Source organism: Hevea brasiliensis, chromosome 14 (genome assembly GCF_030052815.1).
Source record: "Hevea brasiliensis isolate MT/VB/25A 57/8 chromosome 14, ASM3005281v1, whole genome shotgun sequence".
NCBI classification, from domain to species: Eukaryota; Viridiplantae; Streptophyta; class Magnoliopsida; order Malpighiales; family Euphorbiaceae; genus Hevea; species Hevea brasiliensis.
The window spans coordinates 27,375,268-27,386,907 of NC_079506.1; the positions used below are offsets into that span (position 1 = coordinate 27,375,268).

At 33.8% G+C, this 11,640-nt stretch overlaps 1 non-coding gene across 1 annotated transcript; it reads right to left on the reverse strand.

Annotated features, from left to right (window-relative positions):
* Window positions 1-7,948: 7,948 nt before the first annotated feature.
* LOC131173689 (small nucleolar RNA R71) lies at window positions 7,949-8,054 on the reverse strand. The gene has a single exon (XR_009144003.1). It is a non-coding gene; the product is annotated as a small nucleolar RNA R71 (small nucleolar RNA).
* Between the last annotated feature and the right edge of the window lie 3,586 nt (window positions 8,055-11,640).

The window sequence follows — 11,640 nt, forward strand, 5'->3', positions numbered from 1 at the left end:
ACGGATAAATGCCAGTGAGTTTTGATGAATTGAAGAGATGTTTGGTGAAGCTCAGTCCTTACTTTACCTACTCGGGTAAAGAATATCTGATATATAGTGACGCTTCTCACAATGGGTTAGGCTGTGTATTGATGCAAGATCGAAATGTCATTGCCTATGCATCACGCCAGCTAAAACCGCATGAGAGGAACTATCCAACACATGATTTGGAGCTTGCAGCTATTGTGTTTGCTCTTAAGATCTGGAGGCATTATTTGTATGGGGAGAAGTGCTACATCTATACAGATCATAAGAGCTTGAAGTATTTGGGCACCCAAAAAGAGTTGAATTTGAGACAGAGGAGATGGTTAGAGTTGATAAAAGACTATGATTGTCTGATAGACTATCAGCCAGGGAAAGCTAATGTTGTGGCTGACGCCTTAAGTCGTAAGACTATGGCAAATCTACAAGTTACTCCTTTGTCTTTGGTACATGAGTTGAGATCATTACATGCCAGTTTAGAGATTAATGATGATGGGCAAACAGCAATTGCATGGCATGTACAGCCAGTGTTGGTTGATCAGATTAGAATGGCTGCTCAGAATGATCAGAAGTATCAGAAGCTGATGGAAGAAGTCCAGCAGGGCAAGAAACCAGAATTCTCAATCAGAGATGATGGTCTACTGCTACACCAGGGCAGAATGTGTGTTCCTAATGATGTTGATTTGAGGCAGATCATTTTGAAGGAAGCACATGAGTCTCCTTTTGCCATGCACCCTAGTGGCACAAAAATGTATAGGGGGCTAAAGGAGCATTACTGGTGGATGGGTATGAAGAGAGATGTGGCAGAGTTTGTGTCCAAATGCCTAACTTGTCAGCAAGTAAAGGCAGAGCATCAAGTACCCACTGGGTTGTTACATCCACTACCAGTACCAGAGTGGAAATGGGAGAGAATAACGATGGATTTTGTGATGGGACTTCCGAGGACACAGAAAAGTCATGATGCAGTTTGGGTCGTTGTTGACAGACTGACTAAATCTGCTCATTTTCTGCCAGTCCGGATGGACTACAGTTTAGAAAGATTGGCCAAGTTATACATCGATGAGATTGTGAGATTGCATGGAGTGCCAGTATCTATCGTGTCAGACAGAGATCCTAGGTTCACTTCTAGATTCTGGGGTAGTCTTCAGAGAGCCCTAGGAACTAGATTGAACTTTAGTACTGCATTCCACCCACAGACAGATGGCCAGTCTGAGAGGGTAATTCAGATTTTGGAGGATATGCTACGGGCTTGTGTGATTGAGTTTGAGGGTAGTTGGGATACACACTTGCCTTTGATTGAGTTTGCTTACAACAACAGCTACCAATCAAGCATTGGGATGCCTCCATATGAAGCTTTGTATGGCAGAAAATGTAGAACCCCGTTGTGTTGGGATGACGTGGGTGAAAGAAAGATGATCGGACCCGAAATTGTCCAACAGACTGAAGAGAAAATTAGGGTGATCAGAGATCGACTTAAAGCTGCATCAGACCGTCAGAAGTCCTATGTTGATTTGAAAAGAAGAGATATTGAGTATGTAGTGGGTGAGAAAGTTTTCCTCAAGGTTTCTCCTTGGAAGAGGATTATGAGATTCGGCAGAAAGGGGAAACTAAGTCCTCGTTTTATCGGGCCATATGAGGTTCTGGAAAGAGTGGGTCATTTGGCATATCGGTTGGCACTACCTCCAGAGTTGGAGAATATACATAATGTCTTCCATGTGTCCATGTTGAGGAGGTACCGATCAGACCCATCTCATGTACTACCAGTAGAAGAAATAGAAGTGAATCCAGACCTCACATATGAAGACGAACCCATAAAGATTCTGGCTTATGAGGTGAAGCGACTACGCTATAAGTAGATACCGTTGGTTAAATTGCTGTGGAACCATCATTCGGGCCAAGAAGCTACTTGGGAACGAGAGGAGGAAATGAGGAGACAACACCCACAGCTGTTCAGAGATTGATACCAGGTAAAAATTTCGAGATGAAATTTATTTAAGGGGTAGAATTGTAACACCCCATTGCATAGCACAGTATATTTCATCATTCGTGGCCAGGACAATTAATGGGATTAGGGCCACACTTAAGACAATTTGAGAAGCCATAAACACAAATAATTAGTAATGTTTAATTAGTTAACTATAAATAAGAAAACGGAACATAAAAGGTTAAGCGAGCGAGAGTCACGGCGATGAGTGACCTCCTGAACGCATCTGAAGTCGTTTTAAACTCAAATTTGAACAATAAAAGTGACTTGTGGTCCTTAGGACCCTTATGAACACGATGGAAAAGAGAAAATCATGAAAAAGAAGCTGTTAAGTCGGTCAAATAATTAGGTCGAGGCGGAAGAAATATTGGATTATTTGCAAACCGGGATGAGCAGGCGAGGGCAATTTGGTCAATTGACCCAGAGTGACTCGACCTAATCGTCGAATAAAATCGGAGAAAAGAAAATTTGAATCGAGAATTAAATTAAAGAACTAATAAAAAATAAAAAAAGAAAAGAAAAAGAAAGAAGATGGAAAAGTCAGTGATGACATCATGCATGATTTCATTAAGGCTTTATTTATTGATTTTATTAATATGTGTATTTTGGTCTTCCTAAGAAATAAAAGAAAAGAAAAGAAAAGAAAAAAAAATTATAATTAAGTCATCCTCTTCATAAAAACGTGATTCTCTCTCCTCACCCTCTCCCTCACCCAAAACCTCCATTAAAGCTCATTTTGAGCTTGATCAAATCCTAATTCCACCATAGAAAAATTAGCCACCATAGTTAAAGCTTATCTAGGCAACTTGAGAAGAGGATTGAGCAAGAAAGAAAGAAGGAAAATTTGAAGGAAAGGAGGAAGAAAATTGCTACACAAAGGTTAGTATGCTAAACTCTTCATTTATCCATTCAAATGCACATGTGATGGTTGAAAGTGAGCTTAGAACTTGATTAAATGAAACAAACATGGGAGAATGACCATTGCTGAAATTTGGCCTGGTTGGGAGGAGTATGGTTTGCATGAATATGATGCAATTGAATGAGTTTAGAAACTTTACATAGTTAAATGATTAACATTTAAACCATTAGAACTAGTTAAAGGCATGAAAATGATGAGTTAGGGTTTTCAATGCTAGGGTTTATGAACCAAAAATTAGAGAAATACATAAATGGCATGTTTAACCTATTGTGAAATGAAATAATGGTCAATTATGACGAAATAAGTTGTGTGGGAATTGTTGGAATAAAAATCAAATTCGTAGGTCAATGGTCATGCAGCTGGCAGCATGACCAAACCCATTTTGAAGGACCAAAACTCAAATTTTACAAGTCCAATTGATATGCCACCAATTGGAGATGAAAATAGACATAAAAGAGCACAATTTTCATTAAGGAACCATGGCCAAAAACTGACCAAAACTTGGTGAAACAATTGACCAAAGTGGATTGATTGCAGGCTGCCACTGCACTAAACTGACCAAATGAACAGTAACTGTTCATTTGGTCATAACTCGAGTTAGACAGGTCAAATTGACCTGAAATTTGGCCAGGGGTTAGAGGGCATATAGATCTAAAACTTTCATGAAGAACACCAACCCAAATTAGGCCATTAACCCTTTCAAAATCATTGAGCAAAATTAAATTACTGTACTGAGATTCTGCAGAATTTTCATTGAGCAGCAATGTTTGGATGGCTATAACTCTCTCTAGAAAACTCAGATTTAGGCGATTCTTGAACCGATGGAAACCTAAGACATAGTACAACATTTCATATGAAGAAAGTGAGACCAAATTATGAACTTAACTTGATCAAATTATTAACCAAAGTTGGACCAAAAATCTGCCAGCACCAAAATCTCAGTATGATCATTAAACGTGAACAGTAAACTTATTTTGGCCATAACTTGAGCTACAAAACTCCGATTGAGGTGATCCAAAAATGAGAATACACTTAAGACAATAAGGAACATTTTCTATGAAGGAAGTTTTGTCAATTCCAACAGTAGATCGACCAATGGAACAGTGCAACTTCGGAGAACCAAAACCGAAAATTGGCAATTTTGCCAAAATGACCTAAGCTTTAAACAAATGACGAAAACCAACAAGTTTGGTGACCAAAATGTGGTATGTGGGTGAAGTTGGAGTTCTCATACCCATTAAGCCTTAGAAAGTCAATAATTTGACTTGAATAGTGCAGTGAATAGTAACCCGAAACACAAAATTTCGAGAACGTCGAATTTAACACGTTAAAGCTAGGTAAATGTAAAGTTAAGTTTATTTTGGATTTATTTTAAGTTTTAGTACTGAAACATTGGAAAATTTCGTGTTTCAGTGGAAAAGAATACCGGGACAGAACCCGAGGAGTTAAGTCAAGGCCAACAGGCGACTCGTTTGAGGTTTGTGCACAACATATACTTTTATAATCATCTTTTGCATATCATTTTGAATAATGTGAAATATTGGATTATGACATTCTTATGATGTTTGATCTAAATTGTTGAAAGTTATTATGTATATTTGAAAAGACAATATTTAGCAAATTGTTAAGATAAGTTTTGAAATCATAGTGTCATGACCACATATTTGAACACCTCACTAGCACGACTAGTGGGGGTAATTAGTTTCGAATTTTGATTCCTTCTCTGGAGAAGTGTTGAGGTGTGCCAGTAGAAGAGGATGTGAATGGATATCCATATATTTGAGCTAGCTAGCCTTGTGATATGATTTCTCTTTAGCCTCTGGCTATCGAGATTCATGTGATTTCTCTTAGCCTCTGGCTATTGAGATTCTATTTGTTTCGAATGGCGTGATCTAACTGTGGGTTTTATGAAATGTATTTTGATACTTTGAAATGAACTTGGTTTACATGTAAAATCTTACAATGCATGATTGTATTTAATTTTTATGTTTAGGCAAATTTTTGAATGAATGTGCTTTAAGTTTTGCATAAAGATTATTTTAGTATATTGTGCACCACTGAGTCCTAGTACTCAGCGATAGCTTTATTCTTTGTCAGATACTGAGACTAGAGGAAGCAGATCGAGTCTTGAGGTGTGAGAAGCTACCAGCCTAAAGTTTTCGGGTATAATTTATACCCTAACTGTAAATATTTCTTTTGATGTATATATTGCACGTAAATGTATGGACATGTACATGGGTCTTGAGCAGCTTGTACAAAGTTTGCATAAAAGTTGTAATAAATTTTAATTTGGACTTTTTAAATGTAAATTTTAGTATGATGAATATATAAATTGTTTATCTTGAATGGAATATGAATAAATGATATTGATGGACAGTATTTTGAGAATTTTTGAACTTGTGAATTTTGAGAAATTGGTTGAGATTGAGTATGAATTTGAAGCAGTGGTTAGATAATTATTGGAAGTGCTTTTATTTCAGGTATTTGAAGAACGGTTTTCTCAAAATACAGAGGAAACTCTGTCAAAATTTTTATAAGATTTGCGGAAAACTAAAATGGCCAAAAATATTAATTAGTTTTAATTTCAACTAAATGTTTTAAATACTTATTAGAAATGCTCACCACTTGTCAAAGATAAGAAAATTGTTTTAAAATCCCTTGTAGGGTACTTAATGAGTTATCGGTAGGTGAAGTTCGGTAGTTCATTAGGTATTCTACGGGATCATGTTATGCCTTACAGAGGGGTAAGATGTGACAAATAACTGGCTCAGCAAGATATAAAATGCTTATTAAGAAGATGGTTAGAATCCTGTTATGATAATAAGATGGAACATGTGCATAGATATATAGGCTAGAATGATATTTTATATAGGGTGTCTCAAAAACGACTCTCTATAAATCAGTAAGTTGTAAATGCATTAATAATTTGAATTGAATCAATATAGGTAAAAAATAACAGTTGCTTATACCGATGATGAGACTTTGATTCATTAAGTGAGACTCCTCATTAATGAATAAAATTCTCTAGGTTATAATCGACACATTCTCCTTTGAATTGAAGTCTCAATCAAAAGGAATGAAAATCGAAACCCATCTAAATACAATTTTATCATTTTTTTTTAGTATCATGAAATATTCACTTCACACATGACACCCTCTATTGTTTGGACACCGATAATGAGATTAATGATGAGTAAGCTGAGAATCCTTATTACTCATTATAAATCTCTAGAAACTAAATGATACCTCTTCAAAATTAGAGTCCTAGTTTTGCGGAGGAAGGAATTTAGTAAAAATAATAATAGGAGTCAAAATTCACTTTAGGGTCATCCCACTTACCTTTGTGTTTGTGCCTACTCTAAATGGTGAGACATTGAGCATTCCTATGTTTTTGTATTCCATTTTTATATAGTAAATGTAGGAACCAATATCATAATTTAAACTCTAATAAAATTATCGGTGTTAAATTATAAAGAGCACACCTTTAAATCTACTTACCCTCATTGAGGGATGATGTGGGGTGCCTAACACCTTCCCTACATGTATGTGGACCCTGAACCCTGAATCTCTAAAATTAGAAGTGGTAAACACTCTTTTCAAATTCTCTTAAAATAATAAATGGTTTTCTTTAATTTTCCCTTAAAATTAAAGTGGTGTCCCCTTACTTTCCACTTCGATGAGAATTGCCAGGCGACCACAAAACCCTTGTGACATAAATAATTGTTATTTTTGAGGTTAATGCTTTTAAGTATCTTGGCCAAATACTTGAATGATTTTAGATTTATAATATATGGTTGGAAAACATGATTATGGGTTGGATTTAATAACAACTATCATAGATTTCAATTAAGAGTAGAAATTATGATTGGGTCAATAGAGTTTTGTTGAAATAATCTTTCTCCTAATGTTTTAATTAATTAACTCTCTATTAGGAAATAGGGGTTAATTCATTAATTATAAGGTTTGATGATGTCCATAAGGGATAATTAAATATTTTTTATTATTAACCCTTGTAAGAGTAGTTAAAATTGATTATTAGACAAAATAAACTGAGATCAGTTAATGGGTCAAGTGACATCAATATCCCTAGCCAGTTTTTAATTAGTTTTTAAACCTAAAGTTTTCAGTTGCTTTTATTAGTTAATTTCCAATTTTACCTAATTCTATTTTTAGTTCAATTTTAATTTCTTGAATTTAATCCAATTTGATAGTCTAAATATTAGTAAAATTATCATAAATTTTGGTAATTAATGACAATCCTTATGGGAACGATACTTAACTTTACTGTATTACTTTTACGATTCCATATACTTGCAAACACATATCAAGTTTTTGGCGCTATCGCCTTGGATTGGCAACTTTAATATTAAAATAGTTGATTTTATTAGTAATCTAGGTATTTTTATTTTATCAAATTTAATTTTTATGTTTTTACTTTAGTTAATTTCATATGGTTTATTAGAAGATTGGCCGACTCAAGTTCATTGTAATTTGATCCTGAAATTGAGAGAACTTGGAGAGAGAATAAAAAACAAGGTAGAGAAAGGAAGAAGGCTAAAAGAGAGGCTAATATTGAAATGGATGACATGAATCCTAGAGTTGTGATTAAGGAAGTAATGGAAGATGAGCAAGAGCCACAAGTTCCAAGGCAACAAAGGAGGGTTTTACAGGATTATATTAGGCCAATAGTGTTTAGTTCTACATCAAGCATTGCAAAACCTCTAGTGCAAGCTAATAATTTTTAGGCTAAGCTTGCTCTTATTCAGATGGTTCAGATTGCATGTCATTTTGGAGGTACAACAAATAAAGATCGTAATGTCCATATGGAGAGTTTTCTCATGATATGTGATACACTGAAGTTTAATGGAGTATCAAATGATGCTATTAGATTGAGACTCTTCCCATTTTCATTAAAAGATAGAATAAGGGCATGGTTAAATTCTTTGCGTCATGGGTTTATCACTAAATGGGAGGATTTGGTAGAAAAGTTTATGGCTAAGTTCTTTCTTCTAGCTAAGACTGTGACGCTAAGAAATGATACTAAATGTTTGCTCAGATGGATATGGAAACAATTTATAAAGCATAGGATAGATTTAAGGATTTAGTGAGAAGGTGTCCACATTATGAATTCAAAGTTTCTAGAATGGATTGAATGGTCATACTAGAAGCAATTGAAGAAGGGTATGAGCTGTCGGAAGAATTGATAGATAATTGCTATCAATGGCCTAATGAGAGGAACACAACAAGGAGAGCCACTAGAGTTCATGAAGTCGACTCCATTACTATACTGAATGCCAAAATGGATTCCATTTCCCAAGATTGGATAAGATGTCAATGAATGCAACTACCACTAGCACTAGAGCACCAATATGTGAGAATTGTACTAGGCCACATGCAATAAGGGACTGTTATATTGATGAGTCATTTTTCTAACCAATGCAAGAGCAAGCTCAATATGTGGGCGATCCTGGAAGATAATAAAACAAACCATGCATTGACATATACACCCCTGCTAATCACCCTAATTTTTTTTGGGAGGACAACAATAATAACAATAGCCTAAATATCAAAGTAGAGCACCACCTGGTATTTCACAACAAGATAAAAAATCAAGTTTGGAATACATTGTGGCAAATTCAGCCAAGTCAACTGAGAATTTCATGAATGATAGTAAGATGAACTTTTAGAATCAGAATGTGACTTTACAAAATTAGCAAGCTATTATTAAGAACTTAGAGGTACAAATAAGGCAAATAGCTAGCTTGTTATCTGGAAGGAATTAAGGTAATTTGCCTAGCAACATAAAGACTAACGTTAGAGAGCAGTGCAATGCAATTAATTTGAGAAGTGTAAAGCAATTGGAGGAGCTACAAAAGAAGGAAAAAGGAAAAGAAGTTTAAAAGGAAACTATTAGGGTTAAATATACAGAAGAAGTGAAGTTAAAGTAAAAAGTCTCAAAGCCATTAAAGCCCTGCATGCCTCCTATACCATTTCCATAGAGACTCAAGTAGAATCAGGAGGATAAAATTCTCTAAAATTCTTAGAGGTGTTTAAAAAGTTGCATATCAACATACCTTTTGCAGAAGCATTAGCATAAATGCCCAATTATGTCAAGTTTCTTAAGGAAATTCTGTCCAAGAAAAGAAGGTTGAAGCACTATGAGAAAGTATTGCTTACTGAGAAGTGTAGTGTCATTATCTTGAACAAATTGCCTTTAAAGTCTAAATATCCAGGGAGTTTCACTATCCCTTGTAAAATAGGTAATTGTGAATTTGATAAAGCATTGTGTGATCTTGGTGCTAGTATTAATCTTATGCCTTATTCTATTTTAAAGAAATTGGGACTAAGAGAGGTAAACCCACTACTATTTCTCTACAATTAGCAGACCGCTCTGTGGTGATACCAAGGTGTGTAGTGAAGGATGTGCTCATAAAAGTCAACAAATTCATTTTTCCTACAGATTTTGTTATATTAGACATGGTGGAGATAAAAAGGTACCTCTAATTCTTGGGTGCCCATTCCTTGCAATTAGCAAGGCCTTAATTGATGTTCATAAAGGTATATTGACTTTCAAAGTTGGGCATGAGGAGGTAAAATTCAATGTATCTAGTACTTCTAAAGTTTTCATAGAAAGGGTGAATGTTTTAGAGTAGAAGTTATTGATGAGAGTTTGAGTAATTTATTTAGGGAACCTAAATTGAATGATTTTGATAAGGTTAGTTTTGAGAAGGATTTTGCACATATAGTTGAACATAATGAAGTGATTGATAATGTTTAAAAAGTGCAAGATAAAATTGAGCATAAGAAAGATGAATATAAAAAGCTTCTGTCTCAGTTTAAAGTTCCAAACTTTAAACTCAAATTTTTTTCTCCTCAGTTTCAAATGAAATCTTCTCAAGGTGGAATAGAAATGTTGAATAAAATGACAACTATTTTTATTATTGATGGAAACAAATGGAAATATAAGTTAATTGGAACACCTGTTAACAAGGGAGACAAATTTGTGTTTAAACCTCCATCAAGAGTGAGAAATGGTCAAGCTAAAGACCTAAAATAAGCGCTCTTTTTGACATGCTTTCTTTTTGTTACTTCTGTAAGTTTTATTCATACTTAGTTTCATTCAATTTTAATTCAAATCTAGTTAAAGTATTTCCCCAAATTTTGATTGGCATTGTTTTCCTTTGGTTATAGGCATAGAAGAAGAAAAAGAAAAGAAAAATGCTTTAGGTTCACCAGAAAGGAATGGAACATCAAGTTCGGTGGAGCAAAGAGAAAAGACGAACGTAAAGGGGAGTAATCCTAACATTTTGTTGCCTTGATAAAATTCATTGTGTTCATAATTAGGTCATCGAAAATTAAATTCTCGCTTTTCATGTGATACATTTGATTTTGATGTGATTGCAATTTGATGCATATCTTATGCTTGATGGATTTTTGTGAAGTTGAATTATGATTTTTTTTTTTAAGGCAAATGTAAGGAAATTGCAAATTTTGAAGTGTGGTTTTGTTTTAGTTTTATATTGAATTAGATCCAAATTTTTGCATTGAAATGGAGTGAAATAAAACTTTGAGAAGCATTAAATTTCATGGCTAGGTGGGAGTTGGTCATGGGTAGCATGGGACTCCTTGGTTGAAAAAGTTTGAAATTAATTTGCAAAGAAAAATTTTTTTCATGAGAAACATTATATGTGAGTTTGCAAGAGATTCCATGGTTAGGTATGAGTTTTTCTATTCAAATATGTTAAAACTTATCATATCATAGCAAAGGCCATGGTTAGGTGTAAAATTAATCTAACACGCACACTTACCCATGAACCATTTCATTCCAAGCTCTACATTCATTTTGAGTTTAAAAAAAAAAAATCATGAGTCAGCAAATGCCACAGTTTGGCATGCAGTGCAACCAACACGCATGCCAAACCATGACCTAACCATGTAAATAAATAAATAAATAAATAAATATATATATATATATATATATATATATATATATATTCTTTGTTTTCAATTTATTATTATTATTATTATTATTATTATTATTATTATTATTATTATTATTTTCTTTCTTTTCTTTTCTTTTCTTTTCATTTTCTATTGATCCACATTAGCATTTCCTTCTCCTAAGACCCAACAACCCCACCACTCACATTTTACTCCATTTTAGCTTATGTGTTGCACTCCTATTTTCATAGCACATGCTTCTTATTAGCCATTGAGGACAATGTATTTGATAAGTTTTGGATACATATTTTTTGTTTTGTTTTGACAAAAAAAAATTGGTTGCATTTGTTGATTGAGAAATTCAAAAGAAAATAATTTTGCCAATGTTGTTTTTAATTATTTCAATCTTAGTTTGAAAGTTAAATATGCAATTTAGTTGTTTTAGATTTGTAATGTACTTAAATGAAATTTTTTACAAATTAATGATTATTTTTATTTCACCAACTTTGCATGTTTATTTTGTTTTTTATTTTATTTTGTTTGTGAAAACAAAATGTGCATAGTGTGTTTAGGAGACGAATTAAGCAAATTAATTTTTAATGTGAGAATGAATCAATTATTATGATTGGAGCATGCTAGATCTTAATTGATATTCTTTTTTTATGTATATAGTTACAAATTAAAAAAAAAAAAAAAAAAGAAGTAGGAGAATAAAATTGTGTAGTCTACTCCACTGGTTTAAGTTGCAAGTTATCAACAATATTAATGAGCCCAT